The sequence below is a fragment of the Leiobunum rupestre genome, chromosome 2 (assembly GCF_980474605.1).
Source record: "Leiobunum rupestre chromosome 2, qqLeiRupe1.1.hap1, whole genome shotgun sequence".
Classification (NCBI taxonomy): Eukaryota; Metazoa; Arthropoda; class Arachnida; order Opiliones; family Sclerosomatidae; genus Leiobunum; species Leiobunum rupestre.
In genome coordinates this window covers 11340610-11355681 of record NC_143385.1, presented here as the reverse complement: position 1 = coordinate 11355681, position 15072 = coordinate 11340610, and the positions used below count along the sequence as shown (strand labels likewise).

The following is a 15072-nucleotide window of genomic DNA, read 5'->3' as shown; positions in this document are numbered from 1 at the left end:
AATCAAACAAACACTGATTCCCAAACTGACTTTCGTTACTGAACGTAGCCTGTGTAAGTGTTTTCCTTCGTGATCTGTGACGTAGGATATTGTCATGGTGGCCATTTTAAGGCGTGGCTTAGCAACGACGTATGCCAACGACACAACGAGGAAGCACCGAGTTGGAACATCATTTTATCTTAACGAGAGATCAAATCTCCAAGCACCTCGCAATTGTAATTTTAGTGTGGGTGAATCCCCCGGGGACACGGCGGTGGGCCCGGGGCGCCCCTGTTCCGATGAACTGTCCCTGCGGACTGCGCGGTTAACTTCGCCTCAAAGCAGATGGTCGAGTGGCCGCTTCCCACACAACTGAATTACACATGACGTCATGCCACCCATCGAGAGCTTCCATAAAAAGCCTTTTATTCATGCTTTTCAAAATATTTTTCTCGGATTTATTACGTAGAATGGAATGATTGTAGTTTTAGCTAGAGCTCGGCGGAACAGATAAATTAACCGACAAATTTTCGATTCTTCATTAAAATTTCAGTTAACTGTTTATTTATGGATATTATTCGCGGTTATAAAACGATTTAATATATGCAAAAAATAAGTTTTGGGCCCATTAGACCGAAATCCCATTCGTTCGAGTCCCAATCGATCGAAAATAGCCCAATTGTACGGTTTACAGCCCAATTTTGCACCTAACCTAACCTAACCTAACCTAACCTAGCCTATAACTACCTCCAAGTGACATCGTGGAACCCCAGGCAGAAGTAAAAAAACCAAATAAAAAGTCCCAATGAACCGAATCCGCTTTTTGGGCTATATTTCGGAAACATATTGAATTCGGTCGAATAGGATTTCGATCGAATGGGAATATACCAAAAAATAAGTTTTTATTCGTTTAATTTCGGTTATGGATAAAAACAAAACGCATATTTCTTATCCAACGCTGAGCTCTAGTTTTAGCACACCGAGAAGTCGTTAATAACTTTCGAAAAATGCGACGAATGTAATATGTATTTCTTACGAGAAAACCTTTCTTGCTAATTATATTTGCTTGGAACTATTATAGGTGGTTTATTTTCATTTTAATTTATCTTACATTTTATTCTCCACCAATATCCCACTATTTGGCTTTCAGTTGCTAGGCAACGCGTTTTGAAATTTTTAATGTTTAGGCTTAGCTTTTCTTTTCGGTTTAGTTAGTCACAAGCCAGATTCCCCGCGTGATACTGATGAGCTGCAAATAGGGCGAAACCGGTCTACCGTTGGAAATTCTGGCTATCTTATTTACATTTTAATTTAGTTTTTTTTACTCGAAGATCTATTTGGTGCGTGTTTCGCGTTTTAATTTTATCGTCGAAGACCTATTGGTCCAACTATTTCTTAAATTTTATCATTACTGTAAATGTGTTAGGGTTTAGCTTTTTGCCCCCTTTTTACTACAGACATTTGTACTTTATCACGTTATGTAAATTCTAAGACTCCCGTTGATGTTTCAAAAAAATGTTTGACTGGAAATTCGCGCTAAACGGAATCCGCGTTGAAGTTAATTTTGGTGCCCTAGATGGATACTAATCTCGTAATTGACCGATTTTAAAATGACGTTTTTGCGCGTGACAGTACCTTTACATTGTGAGGTATTGAAGGCATATTTATCCGCTTTTATGCACTAACATGGAGGCGCATTTTTACGCGCAAAAAGAATTGATAAATCATGAACTTCTGACAAAGGGTGTTAGGGTGAACGTAAACTAATTTTTATATTATTTTAAGAAGTGGGTTTGTTTGAATATTATACCACGTTTTAGAGTACTACTATTCAAAAAGTTTCGTATTAATTCGGTGTTGTTGCAATGATAGCGCTATTATCACTGTAATATTATCATCGAATGCTATTAATAGACGGGTTAAGCCAACACTCGCAAACGCGAACGGTGGAACTTGTAGCTGGGTGTTTGATAGTACAGAATTCAGCTACGTCTACGCGCCTAGAAGTTTTCCCTACACGTTTCAAATTGATGACTTAACTGTCTATTATTTGAAACCAATATCAATGCTGGTAAAAATAAATTAAAATTATAAATATAAATATAAAATAAACAAATACTTTGGTATAAATATACACCATTATTTGGTAGTCCAAGCTTTAGCTAATTCAAATATGGATTAGCTGGAAGTTTAGTTAAAATTTATATTAAGTGCAATACTTTAATAAATTATTATCAAATTAAAAAAAATTTCGTGAAATTTGAGGTACGCTAGTTATTTTTATGTGAAGAAAAAACTAGCCGGAAATGAAGTCATAATTGGTCTACTGCCAAGCAATTAATGTTTAAAGGATTGAATTTTTAAAATAACCCAAACTTCCGGGCAAACAATTTAATAGATAAATCTTTCTTATCATAAAAATACTATAAGTTTTTAAATAAATAATTTATAAGTACAAAATTAATAGTAATAAATTCATAAATAAAAAAATTAAATTAAATAATAAATTTATTAATACAAGATTAAATAAAAAATAAGTTAATAAATACGAAATTAAAATAAAATAATGAATTTATAAATACAAAATTTTAAAAAATAATAATTTTATAAATACAAAATCAATTAAAAGTAATAAATTTATAAATGCAAAAAGAAATAAAATTATAAATTTATAAATATAAAATTAAATTAAATAATATATTTATAAATACAAAATTAAATAATAAATTTATGAATACAAAATTAAATAATAAATTTATAAATACCAAATTAAATAATAAATTTATAAATACAAAATTAAATACATATCATGAATTTATAAATACAAAGTTAAATAAAATAATAATTTTATAAATACAAAATTAATTAATAGTAATAAATTTATAAATAAAAAAATTAATAATACATAAATAAATAATAAATACAAAATTAAATAATAAATAATAAATTTATAAGTACGAAATTAAATTAAATAATAAATTCAAAGTTAAGAGTAATAATTTATAAATAGAAAAGTAATTTAAATAATAAATTTATAAATACAAAAGTAATTCAAATAATAAATTTATAAATACAAAAGTAATTCAAATAATAAATTTATAAATACAAATTAAGAGTAATTAATTCATAAATACAAAATATTAATTTTATGAAAATGAAATTTAAATAAAATACTAATTTTATGAATACAAAATTTAAATAAAGTACTAATTTTATAAATACGAAATTTAAATAAAATATTAATATTATAAATACGAAATTTAAATAAAATATTAGTATTATAAATACGAAATTTAAATGAAGAATTATTCTAAGCTACAACCCTTTGATAAGAAGTACACCTAAGAATTGTAATCCTGTTGAGTCCCTGTAAGGTAAGTAGCAACATCAAATTTGTTTTCGAAGATCACAATTGGCGTTTTCTTTCGCCTTTCGTAACTAATTTAATTTGTCAATTATTGTATGTAATCCATATCATTTGTATTCTTATTACCTATTCCACACTATTGTAATATGCTAATTACATGAGTATAATATTATTTATGATAATTATTAAAATTTTATAAATCAATTTTTACATGTATAGTAAAAATATATGTTGCTGATTTCCACGAAGAACCGTTCTATTTTTAAGTAAATAAAGCACTTTGAAACATTAAAGTCTTACCTCTTAACCTATTTCAGGTATTCTAGAATACGTTACTATTGTTATTTAAATTTTAATTGCGGAATATATTGATGTTAATAAATGGCTATTAAAATCTAAAATTGAAATTATATTTATAAATTACTATTAAATTGTAAAATAACTATCAATTTATTAAATAGCTCTTAAGTTACTAGCTGGCTTTTACGTTATTAAATGCCCATTAAATAATTAAGTGGTTATTAAATGAATAAATTAATATTAATTTATTAAGTGGTTATTAAATGAATAAATTAATATTAAATAATTAAATGGTTATTAAATGAATAAATTAATATTAAATTATCAAGTGGTTATTAAATGCATAAATTAATATTAAATTATTAAGTGGTTATTAAATGAATAAATTAATATTAAATTATTAGGTGGTTATTAAATTAATAAATTAATATTAAATTATTAAGTGGTTATTAAATTAATAAATTAATATTAAATTATTAAGTGGTTATTAAATTAATCAATTAATATCAAATTATTAAGTGGTTATTAAATGAATAAATTAATATTAAATTATTAAGTGGTTATTAAATGAATAAATTAATATTAAATTATTAAGTGGTTATTAAATGAATAAATTAATATTAAATTATTAAGTGGCTATATAATTATAAACACTGTTGAAATATTATTCGAATATTAAACTAATATTAAATCACTAAATGCTTAGCAAATGACTAAGTGGGGTGGTAGAGTAGTTAGCACTTTCGCTTCGCAGCAAGAAGAGCCGAGTTCGATTTCAGCTTGGGGCACTGAGGGAAAACTCTGGTCACCTCCTTCCGCGTTGAGTTTGCAAGTTCTCTGCCCACTGGTTAAAGGGGCTCTCCCCCTAGTTCTTCGGTTTCTCCTTCCCATACATACTTTTTGAGGTTAACGGTAAATAGTAAGTGTAGGGAGCTGCAGGCTCGCGCGGCATGCAGGGCTTGCTACCACCCTCCTACATGTTGTAACCTGGCCACCTGAATTAATGGCATTAAACCTAGCTAGATGACTTGGGTCAAAAATGGTAGCTTGGGTATTAGCCTAGCTGATCATAAATAGCTTTTAAATTTTTGAACGTATAGATAACTTTGTGATTATTTGCAAATCGTTATTTAATTTTTGTGTTATATTGATTAAAATCTTTCAACCCGATAAGGCAGATTTAATCCTAATTTTGATAATTTGAAACTATTAAAAACGATTAATTTTATAAACTTACTAAATAAATTAGTAAAATTCTCACCATCACAAAGAGTGTGTCGGTCAGAAAACCAAGATTGTGATTTCAATTACGTTTTGAAAACACAATTATTCAAATTTCGTGCTAAATATATATTTAAATAATAACAATTGCAAGAAATGACGAATAATAAATCATTGTTATCTGGCATGCAAATATTCATCTTCCAATTCTGTTTATGTTCGTGGCTTTGAAATAAGTACCATAACGTTTCCAAAAGATTTCGTTCCTTTAGTAATCGAGTTTCTCAAAAGAGACGCACAATATATTTCTGGTGATTATGTCTTTGAAAAAGCTTCAAAATATCCTAAACTTACCCCAAATTCTACCCTTAAAATAGCTTCTAAACGTCCTAAACTTACCCCAAATTCTACCCTTAAAATAGCTTCTAAATATCCTTAAACTTACCTCAAATTCTACCCTTAAAATAGCTTCTAAATATCCTTAAACTTACCTCAAATCCTACCCTTAAAATAGCTTCTAAATATCCTTAAACTTACCTCAAATTCTACCCTTAAAATAGCTTCTAAATATCCTTAAACTTACCTCAAATTCTACCCTTAAAATAGCTTCAAAATGTGCTAAGGATTACATCAAATAACATCCTTAAAATAGCTTCAAAATATTCAAAAAAATAGATTCAAATTATATCCGTAAAAATAGATTCAAAACATCCTAAAAATACCTCAAACTATACCCTAACAAATGATCTCCAGTTACCGAGAAAATAACCTAAAAATATTCTAAATATCTTGAAAACTATACTTGTAATAACGATATGATATCTTGGGAAAAACGTAATTTCGGTTCATCGATTAATTGATAAAATTTACAATACATAAACATTCACCAGAATTATTTACGAATGTTTAAAATACACCTGACATTCAAAATAAATTTAAAATTTCTTACTTTCGAAAAATGGCGTCTACGATACTTTGATTGATAATCTTTTTTTGCGATAAATTAAATTACTATTTAACCCTTAATCAAAACATTATTGAATAAGTGAACGTGCTAGTAGATGACAGCGTAGAGTACGGACTTAGAATGGAGAGGCAAGCGAGTTGATGCTGCTGGTTGCTGCCGCCAGGACGCTATCATGGTTAGTGGCGAACACGCGACGGCCGGGAAGCTTCTGTCAGCCGGCGCCAGAAGGCGCGCATGCTGCCTAAAGCGTGCAAGAAGGTCCAATCGCAGATGGACTTTCCCTGCACAGCACTTTCATCCTCTTCGTCTCCCCCACTTTCTACTTCTTTTTGCTTTCCCCCTTTTCGATCAAAGCTGCGCGAAAGGCCACAGCGAAAACAACGTAACTTCAGAAAATCGAGATTTCAGAAAATCAACAATGCAATATCCAAATAATATAAAAATCGAAAAGAAAAGGGATAATAGAGAAAAATACAGTTAGTACCTATTCACACGAACCATTTTTTTTTGGTTAGACAATTTTTCGTTTTTTGTTCGTTCACGTGCCTCAAAAAGATTTCAAAATTTCACGCGTTAACCGCAGACGTTATTTACTCTTAATTATTAAAAAAATGTATCTTCTTCTGTCAAATAATTAATGGGATTGACTATTTTGCTGAATTTCTGAACTGTCTGAACTGCTGATATTAGAAGGAAACCTTCTATAAATCCTATTATCTGAACATTTTCACTATTTTGCTGAATGCTGAATTTCCGAACTCGAAATTTCAACAACGCATTTATAGCCGTCAGAACGGTTCTGTCTGAACTTTTTGACTATTTTGCTGAATGCTGAATTTCTGAACTCAAAATTTCAACAACGCATTTATAGCCGTCAGAACGGTTCTGTCTGAACTTTTTGACTATTTTGCTGAATGCTGAATTTCTGAACTGTCTGAACTTTTTGACTATTTTACTGAATGCTGAATTTCTGAACTCAAAATTTCAACAACGCATTTATAGCCGTCAGAACGGTTCTGTCTGAACATTTTGACTATTTTGCTGAATAATGAATTTCTGAACTCAAAATTTCAACAACGCATTTATAGCCGTCAGAACGGTTCTGTCTTAACTTTTTGACTATTTTGCTGAATGCTGAATTTCTGAACACAAAAAAATTTCATCAGACAGAAACGTTCTGATGGCTATAAATGTGTTGTTGAAATTTTGAGTTCAATTAAGCATTCAGCAAAATTGTTCAAAGGTTCAGATAATAGGATTTATAGAAGGTTTCTTTCTAAATTCAGCAGTTCAGACAGTTAAGATATTCAGCAAAATAGTCAATCCCTAATATAAATAAATACAGGTATTAATCATTAAAATCATCATTTCGTTAAGTATTATCAAAAGGATGTGTATGAAAAGCATTTGATTCAAATATATATAGTGCAGTTACAATTAAATTGTTAGGATATTTTTAGGTAAATTCTAGGATATTTCGAGGTAAATTCTAGGATATTTCGAGGTAAACTCTATGATATTTCGAGGTAAACTCTATGATATTTCGAGGTAAACTCTAGGATATTTCGAGGTAAATTTTAGGATATTTCGAGGTAAACTCTACGATATTTCGAGGTAAATTCTAGGATATTTCGAGGTAAATTCTAGGATATTTTATACATCAAATATTATACATAAATTATATATACATTATATATCATATATAATATATACATTATATATCATATATAATATATACATTATATATCATATATAATATATACTTTATATATCATATATAATATATACATTATATATCATATATAATATATACATTATATATCATATATAATATATACATTATATATCATATATAATATATCATATATAATATATACATTATATATCATATATAATATATCATATATAATATATACATTATATATCATACATAATATATTATATATTATAGTTGAGTAAATTGGGGTTTAGAAAACGGAAATAAAATGCACTTTATTTTAAATATGCAAATTAAATTATTTTTAAATAGTAAATAGGCATTTTTTTAAATTGCAAACGTTTAATAGTGCAAAATATCATATCTTGTAATATTAACATATATTTGATTTCTTTGATTAGTTTAAGATGTAATTATGATAAAGCGTTTTTGTACGCAATATTTATAGTTTCTCCGTTTGGAGTAAGTATGTACAGGTTATTTGCAGTTCCAACTCTTGAGCACGCCACATAAAGCATGGGTTTTCTAAATTAATTCCCGCAGTTTTAAGTGACTGACCTTGCGAAGCTATGATTGATTGGAAATTGCAGGCGTTTAATATCAAATGGGGAGGGGGGGGGGCTGAGAAAAGAGAACGAACGCAAGCGAAAAGGGTCGAAGGTCGTGCCATGCAGCAGCTAAGTGAGGCAATTAGAGCCAGAGAGATAAACTCCCGTGTCTCTTAATACCCGCGTCTCTTGACAGCGTGAGGTCACGGGTTTCGGTCTTGCGGTCACCGGTTATTGGTCCCGTGGTCAAAAACGACGAAGGTTAGCAATCTCAAGACGCCCCTATAACCTGACGCCAAGGGCCACAATGCCACGAAATTTGGACTGTGGCACAGTCCAAATTTCGTGCGAATCGGACAATTATCTTGGGCGTGCATAGAAGGTAACAAACCAATATATATACATACAAACATCAGATTTTATTTATATAGATATACATTATATACCATATATAATAAATTATATATTAAATATACATTATATATCATATATTATATATACATTATATATCATAAATTATATATTATATATACATTATATATCATATATTATATATTATATATTATATATATTATATATCATATATTATATATTATATATACATTATATATTATATATAATATATTATATATTATATATAATATATTATATATTATATATATATTATATGTAATATAATCTAAAACTTATACATCATATATGTAATATAATCTATAACGTATACATTATATATGTAATATAATCTATAACGTATACATTATATATGTAATATAATCTAAAACTTATACATCATATATTAATATAATCTAAAACGTATACATTATATATGTTATATAATATATTATATATATATTATATATGTAATATAATATATTATATATATATTATATATGTAATATAATATATTATATATGTAATATAATATATATGTAATATAATATATTATACATGTAATATAATCTATAAATTATACGTTACATATGTAATATAATCTAAAACTTATACATTACATATGTAATATAATCTAAAACTTATACATTACATATGTAATATAATCTATAACTTATACATTATATATGTAATATAGTCTATAACTTATACATTATACATGTAATATAATCTATAACTTATACATTATATATGTAATATAATCTATAACTTATACATTATATATAATATATAGTAAATTAGTTAGGAGTTCAAACTTATTTTAATTTATTTTCGATACTAATTAAATGAATAATTATTGCAATACTCATATAAACTCTGTGAAAGTATTGTTATTACTTCGATATTTATTAGCTAGTATTTTATGATAAACAACAATCTCTAACTGATACACTACTGTGGCTGTCAATGAAATGTTAAGCCTTAGTTCACAAGGCTATAAACATCAACTGTTAAACATTATCGAAACCTTGCCAAATGTTTCGTTATTTAAAATATTTAAATCCTATCTTTTTATGACTAGTTAAGTAAACGAAATACTTTTATACTTTAAACATTTGATGTAACAAATTTAACAATATCACTTGGATTAATTTTAATGACATACCGAGCTCAAGCGTCAGAGTCGAGCGAGGCTAAAAACAAGAAGTAATATATAATAATAATGAAATGAAATGAATTTATTTACAGTGAACTACAACAGTACAAAATGACCAACAAGGTAGAACACTACAACGTACAACAAATAAGAAACATATAGACAACTGGACAGTCGAACATGTTTAAGTTAATTGCATAATAGCGGTATATTTACAGGAAAATAAATCAATTTGGTTACAATAGGAATTAAATGTGTTTCGCATACGTCGAAGTGGTGAATCAGAAGATTTACCGGTAAACGTGTACATATGGCGGGTTTTATAATTTGGTACATAAAAATTTAGGCAAGACAGTAAGTCAGAGTGACAAGAGGTACGAAGGAGGTTCCATAAAAAGGCAATCTCTCTCTTAGCGCAGTATAAACGGATGGTATCAATGCCCAAGCCCCCCAGTAAATAACCATCAATGTAAGGCTCTTTCTTGAGGAAGTGGGTGTGCGCCAGTTCTATGAACTTTTTTTGTACATTTTCGATTTTGGTAAAAAGATAAACAGCACAGCCTCCCCAAGAAATAATGTCGTAGGTATGCTTAGACCTGACTAGGCTGATGTAAAGAGTTTTAAACGAATTTACAGAATGCAGAGCTTTCACCAGTCGTAGAATTCCAAATAACAGTCACTACATTGGCCACTTGTTCCTTAAAGTAGAGACCCGAGTCTAGAATAATTCCCAGGTCTTTCAACTTGGTGGTACGTGGAACGATCGCCCCATTGATCATGTAATTGTGCATTATAGGGTTGGCCTTTCTCGTAAAAGAGATGGTTTATAATAATAATAATAATAATAATAAATTATAATATAATATAAACAATATATATATACATACACATATACATATATTTATATAACAAAACCTGTAACTCTATGAAAAGTGTTTTAAAATATTTAAAAAAAATCAAACGAATCGATTTTGCATTTAAATCGGATTTTTATTGATTTCAAAGTTTTTTTTATAATTTAGTATCATAATTTTACCTAAAACAAATGTTTTACCTAAAACAAATGTTTTATATATATATATATATATATATATATATATATATATATATATATATATATATATATATATATATAATGAATTTATTCAATTTAAGCTAATAATCATATAGAAGTTTTTTACACCTATTTTGGTACTTTACAAAACAAATTCGGCGGAATCCCCACCCACAAGTAGAATCCAATGCAACATTAGGGGGAAGTAAAAGAAAGATTATATTTAAACCTTAATTTTAGCAATAGGCGAGTTTTTTTCTTTTTCAAAAATACTACATAAAATTGACTTAAATCGTGATAAAAATCAGCCAACCTTGTTTTATGGTAAGGTCTATTGGGCACGCACGGTATTATTTGAAGTATTATATTTCAGCGGAGGGTAATGTTATTTATTAATTGATATACACACAGACATGTATGTTCAATGTTGAAAACGGAGTTCCGATGAAGTGAAGAGATACGACGTTTTGGTGGCGAGGCAACGAGAGGCACTCTCCAGGAAACTCCATCCGAGCCTCTCGAGCGATGCACAGGGCCAAAAAGGGGAGCTGGGAATAATCCCCCCTCGACCCCTCTCCGGTCTAGTTCCCATTATTAGCGACTTCCCCGTTCTAATATAAAACGTTTTCCCCTTTGTGGTTTTGTAACTGCGGAATGCGGTAGTGTATAACAATAAAGCGAAGGCTGAAAATAGAAAAAATCTTTTTGGAACAGTCTACGGTTAGATTTGCGCTAGTGCCGTCAGCGGCCAGGGTTGTAAACGCATCTGCCGCTTCTTATCATTGCCACCTGTATTTTGTCTTTTTCAATTTCAAATTTATTTATTTATCTCAGGAATTGGGAACCACTGTCCAACGAATTGTAAGCCGGTCACCTGAATTAATGGCATTAAAAATCGCTCTATGATTTGGCAAGGGTGTCAAGCTGATTATTATTAGTTCAGTCTACTAGCAGTTTTATCTCACCCAGGCCCGTCTTAAGACCTTTTGGGGCCCTGGGCTAAATTATTTCTTAAGACCTTTGCGATCCCCAACGGTCAGCCTTTGTATGTCTAAATTCAACTATTTAATAATCAAACCAAAACGTTTAATTTCAAAAGTATAACATAGGCCTACTGAAATTTAGATTTTTACTGACAGTGACTCGCTGTTAGGTTTTATAAATTGTTGGTACCGTATGATACGCGATGTGGCGATAAGTCAAATTACTTTGGACGTAACTAAAAGATACATAATATTAAATGAGCATAAATAATATTTAACTATCTAAACCCTAATCCCTAGAAAGAGGTTGTATGGCTGGCCTCTCCGGGGCCCCAAAACTGACTGGGGGCCCTGGGCTGTAGCCCATTTAGCCCATGCCTTAAGACGGCCCTGATCTCACCAACCACTAATAAATAAAGGGTACCTTTACATTATAAAGCCGTTGTATGTATTTTAAATTGGCTTGGATACGGATGATATGCTCGTGTACTCTAAAACAGGAATCCATACCTCTACTTGGAATGCTTATCGTGTCGTATCGCGTATGGTAAGATCACTCTGACGGCTTTGGCCCCGCCTACGAGAGAAAAAATCCCCTCTGCGCGCTCCCCTCTCACGTTGTTGTTTGCTAAGTTAACATAGTGACGTCAAATAAACCGCCAGCCACATCGAGACGAAAATCTGCCGCGATAAGCATTCCAAGTAGAGGTATGGATTCCTGTTTATCTCAATAATAGTGATAAATTGTTTAGCAACTTATAGCCCTAGCTTTCAAAATTTATAACTCATTAGAATCAATACAATAAATAACAGTTACTTATTTAAAAAACAAGTGTATAATATTAAAATTGAACACACAAAAATAAAATAGCATTATTATTAAAACACATTATTTTCTATAATTTCTAATTTGAATAACTGTATTCCCCGATTTTTTCATATAGTGAGTTACATAATTTTACTCTAAGGCCCTTGTTATTTGAGATGGCCATGAATTTATCCGACGTTTCGAGCAAATGACTTTACTGGAGAGCGGGGTGTCATCTAATAATGGCCAATAAAGTTATTTAAATATAAAATAATTATTATTATTAGATAACTTATACTATACTTACAAGTTAGTGGGCTTTAACCTAAATTATATATCACATATAAAATATATTGTTAAAAATTAATATAATTTAAGATATTGTAAATTTTACAAACGAGCTAATCAACGCTTGGGGTACTTTTGTGTCCCGTCTTTTGGGTCAAAATGTAGCTGAAGTATCTTGTTTTGATTTTGACGCTAGCGAAATCTGTTAAAAAAGAGCTAATTAATTTATTATTAATTAATAAATATTAATATAATGGAATGAATAAAAATTAATATAATGGAGTGAATAAAAATGAATATAATGGAATGAATAAAAATTAATATAATGGAATGAATAAAAATGAATATAATGGAATGAATAAAAATGAATATAATGGAATGAATTAAAATTAATATAATGGAATGAATAAAAATGAATATAATGGAATGAATAAAAATGAATATAAGGGAATGAATTAAAATTAATATAATGGAATGAATAAAAATTAATATAATGGAATGAATAAAAATTAATATAATGGAATGAATAAAAATTAATATAAGGGAATTAATTAAAATTAATATAATGGAATGAATAAAAATTAATATAATGGAATTAATTAAAATTAATATAATGGAATGAATAAATATTAATATAATGTAAATAATAAATATTAATATAATGTAAATAATAAATATTAATATAATGTAAATAATAAATATTAATATAATGTAAATATTAAATATTAATATAATGTAAATAATAAATATTAATATAATGTAAATAATAAATATTAATATAATGTAAATAATAAAAATTAATTTAATGTATTTATTTAAATGAATTATATTAAATTGTATTGTAATTTTCAAATAAATATTTATTTCGTGAAAAAACGTTCCCCCCCCCCCACTTTGTTTTTCAGGTTACCGATGATGCAACACACTTTTTTCATTGATAACATTGGATTTATTTTTAAATTAACAAATTAGGGAAAAAGTAAGATATTTCGCTACACAAGGTTCCCACGATATCGAAAAATAATTAGCTTTTCTGTAAAATAAAATAAACAATGTTATTTGTATTATAAATATCTAACTTACAAGTTAGTACACCCACTAAACACATTATAAATGATTAGTTTCTTTAGTATTTCCTCGTATTCCATTTTTACTGAAAACAAGACTTTCCAACGGCTTATACGAAGGCATTACAAAGGTGTTTTTGGACGAGGTACAATATCATTTCGAAAACGTTTCCTATTATAAATCTGCTACAGAATTTTAAGGCCGAATTTGAAAGCGCTAGATGGTGGGCTGTCCGAATCTCTCGGTTTACGGAAAGCGGAACTGTCAAGTCCACCGAAGAATAATGTTCTAAAGCTCGGGTGTCATCTCAACCGTAAACTAAGAAGATCGAGTCGAGACCGGGACCAGGACCAGGGAGAGGGAGAGAGGAAAGCGGAGATGAGGAAGTATGTCCTGCACTCTTCTAAGATGGAATGGTAGAAACTCGATGGATATGGCTAGGAGCCTTCTTTTCCTCACCCCCAAAACGAAACCTATTTCCTGGCGTATATCTCTTTAAGGCCCACGTGGGCGGCGGAGGGTTTTCGAGGGGAATGGCGCTGGGCTGCTTACGAAGACTTATTTCCATCTCGCGCCGTTCTACTAGCGGGGCATAGACGATCTTTGGCAAGCGGCGCCCGGAACTTAGCGGCCCGCAGCGGATAGCAGCTGCTGACATTCTCGAGACCAGATTCCCGTCTCTATTAACGGCTGGATCGGCAATGAGAGACTGTAACGCCGAGAATATGCGCTAGATGGGGCTGCTGGCTGTGTGTGTGGGTGAAGAGGCAATCTGCTGCCTTCGCTATCTCGAGAGGAAGAATCGCGGTGGACGTCTCCAACGCGGAAGGAAATTTCGTCTCGAATTACCATATCATTTCAATTTGTATATTTATACCGCGATTCGATCGATAGAGATCGGAAATTATTCCCCCATTCGCTAATGTTTTAAACATAAATTTGTCTTATAAAGGACCCTTCCCCCGTTTTCGTACGCTAAGCCTTTTAGATGATTAATATTTTCCCGGCACGAGAGGATAATGTACTATATTTTAATTCAATTATTGCCGCTGACCCAAATAGATCCAGCCGATTCGATCCAACCCCGATATAAAGTGACGTATCACCCATTCGTCGCGAACGTTATTGAAGACGAAGCCTCTTTAATGGATCATTGCCGATACGATTGCTTTCCAAATTCCAAATTGAGCCGCAGATTTTCTCAACATTCAAAATCGAGGATAATG

General features: G+C 30.0%; 1 protein-coding gene across 1 annotated transcript in view; it reads right to left on the bottom strand.

The window, feature by feature from the left end:
* Window positions 1–5996, bottom strand: part of LOC149956118 (uncharacterized) — a 33184-nt gene extending 27188 nt beyond the window's left edge. Inside the window, exon 1 of the mRNA XM_090164626.1 lies at window positions 5817–5996. The gene's annotated coding sequence lies outside the window, so the exon portion shown is untranslated. The remainder of the gene's footprint in view (window positions 1–5816) is intronic.
* Window positions 5997–15072: the final 9076 nt, after the last annotated feature.